Source organism: Suricata suricatta, chromosome 9 (assembly GCF_006229205.1).
Source record: "Suricata suricatta isolate VVHF042 chromosome 9, meerkat_22Aug2017_6uvM2_HiC, whole genome shotgun sequence".
In the NCBI taxonomy this organism is placed as follows: Eukaryota; Metazoa; Chordata; class Mammalia; order Carnivora; family Herpestidae; genus Suricata; species Suricata suricatta.
Window position 1 is genome coordinate 3,595,500 of NC_043708.1, and position 2,844 is coordinate 3,598,343.

General features: G+C 55.9%; 1 non-coding gene across 1 annotated transcript; it reads right to left on the reverse strand.

Annotated features, from left to right (window-relative positions):
- Positions 1–1,582: 1,582 nt before the first annotated feature.
- LOC115303259 lies at positions 1,583–1,659 on the reverse strand. The gene has a single exon (XR_003913951.1). It is a non-coding gene; the product is annotated as a small nucleolar RNA SNORD112 (small nucleolar RNA).
- Positions 1,660–2,844: the final 1,185 nt, after the last annotated feature.

A 2,844-nucleotide genomic window follows, 5' to 3' on the forward strand; every position in this document is an offset into this window, starting at 1 on the left:
GACACACACTCCATGTCCGTTCTGGAGCTGGGCTTGTGCTCGAGATGGAGATGGCTGGCTTCTCCGGACGGCTCCCACCCACCACCCTGGGGGGAGGGGAAGCCACCAACCCCTGGGCAGCTCGGGGTCATCTGTTCTTCCCACAGGCAGGTGAGGCCCTCTGCCTCCAGGGTGATGGGGGCCTGGCACTGCAGCCCCGCTGCCCCGAAGCCTGTGCTCCTGGAGCAGGACCCTGACCCAAACACAGCGGCCGCTGTCACACCCCCCCACCCCCAGCTGGTGGCCCTGCTCTCACTTGCTGAGACTGACCTCCTCCTAAAGTTCTGGGACCAGGCCCCTCTCCCTCCAGGATGGAGAAGGTCAGAGAGCCGTTTCCAGGCCATGATTATGTCCCCCAAGCCCATCACCAGCACACTCGCCCCAGACATGCTACCCTCCGTCACTCTGGGCCACAACCCGGGGGTCTGGGGTCCTCATGGCAGGCACAGAGGGACCTGGAGTAGTGCCCAGGAGGGAGGGCAGGACAGAGCAGTTCGGGGCAATGGGGGGAGGGAGGCTGGGCCCCCCAGGCGTGTGTCTGTGGTCCGACGGCACTGACAGCACTCACCCAGGGCGCAGGACAGACAGACGCCTCAGTTCTCAGGAAGAAGAATCAGTCAGGGGAAGTCGGATCCAGGCGACACGGGGGGCCAGGGCACTGGACAGGGACAGAGGAAAGGAGGCGATTAACATGTTGGTCATAGTGAATTCTAGAAAGATGCAAAACCTTCTCCTGATCCAGGAGACCGAGGCCATGAGGCATGGCCCTTTACGGGGGGCTGTGCTTTGCTGGGCTTTTGCACGAGGTGTTGGGGGAGTTTCAAAGCCTGGTCCTAAGGGTTGAGGAGTCAGGGCCCACGCACACAGGAGGAGACGCCTCGGGGCTGCAGTGTGTCTGCAGAGGTGGGGGTGGGGGCCGAGGGGTGAGGGGAGAGGCTGGGAAGCTCCCACCCAGACCCCGAAGGGTCCTACGTGCCAGGCTCAGGCTTTTGGACCACATCCCAGAAGTTCCAGGAAGTCAGAGGGAGGATTTAAAAGCAAGACAGTGACAAGGTCAAAATGGCATTTTAGAAAGATCACACCGTGAAAATAAACTTTGCAAACCATTTAACCCGCCACCCCGCCTCCGAGGAGCTGGGATAATGGAAGGGCCATGGGTGTGTTTACAGGTTCGGCTATAAAAAAGCGAGTTCCAGGGCTGTCAGCAATAACAAAGCATGGGAACAGCCCGGGCCCTTTTTAGTGGGCATCGCCTGAGCAGGCGCACGTGCTAGAACTTGAGTTCGTGACACGCTCCTCTGCGTGTGCCAGGACTGCTTTTATTTTATGGATTCATTTTTGTTTATTTTTGTAAATAATGGAACGAGAACCCAGGGGCCTGTGAGCCCCCACCCCGCTCCGGACACGTTTTCCTCCCCTCCGGCAGGCTTACAGCTGGGATTTTGAACAATAGGGGAGGGTCGAGCCGACAATGGTGCACACATACCCCGGAATATTAAACAGCTCTTAAAAAGAATGAAACAGCGGAGACCTATTTTCTTTTAATGGACCTCAGGATTGTGCGCAGAACTGGACTAATCACCATTCTTTGTTCATAAACACTTTGTCTTCACTGGTCCAGGCGTGCCCCCCTTTTATTTTGCTAATTTATGCATCCATAGATTCATCTGTGATAATGTCATAAACACGTGTGAGCCGACTCCTCAGACCCGAGCTCAGAAATTACTTACACCTGCTGCCGCACTCCGTCCCCACGGGGTAAGGACCTGCGGCTCTCGGGGCAGCGGTGAGGGGGTTAAATCCACCCCGGGCACGCACTAAGGCGTGTTGTAAGGAGCGCTGTGTGCCGATCTTTGTTATCTCCAAGCGGACTCCTGCGTGAAGACGAGTAAGCCACGCAGGAGGAAATATGCACTATGATGCAGTTTGTGTAGAAAATAAACAAAATCATCTATTTCAGAGATCAATTTATAGACCTACATAAATGCACAGAAAAATATCGAGCTGTGCACCTGAAACTGATAACAGCAATGAGGGCGGGTAGTGAGGGGGTATGAGGGGGGAGGGAGAGGGGAGCGAGGGGGAGCTCGGCTGAGCCCGAGGGGGGGTGCAGATGGCTTTCGCTTTTATGTGCAGTGTTTGGTTTTGAGTAATGAGTGTGTTCATTATCAGTGCGTTTCTTGCATAATTAAAATAAACATTTTGTGTGGGTTTGGGGGGGTTCCATTTGTTTGTGGGGCTTGGGAGGGGTTGTTTTTCCTTTTCTACACAAACATAATGAAGAGCATTTTGGCGGACGGCCCAGGTTTGGGCACCTACCCCCAAAACACATTCTGCAGAGATGGAGGGGGATTTATTTTACCCCCAAGATCATTCCTTCTTAAATTTTATATGTTCTAAAGCTGCAGCCCCGGGGGCCTCCCGACAGCGTGTCAGTGACATGAGGCCAGCAGGTGTGTGCCTGCCGGTTGCAATTTCACCACCCACGGGCCCCAGATCCTTCCAGAGCTGCCCAGTGGCTGTCTGCACTGTGCCCGACGGGGAGGACTTTCCTTTTCGGTCTCTAAGAGGCCCCCATAGCTGATGCCGTGGCCCGTGTTCCCGAGGATTAGCTAACCGGAATGAGAATTCCAGAAGAATGCGACATGGGATAGGCCTGGCGAAGGGGACGTGCGGCCCCTCAGATCTCATGCGTCAACAGCCGCACGGCCTGCTGGCAGCGGGCCAGGGCCCAGCCGCGTCCTCTGCCAACTAGATGCCCCCCAGTTGGAGTCAAGAAGGAGCGTGGCTCAAGGGCACGGGTAT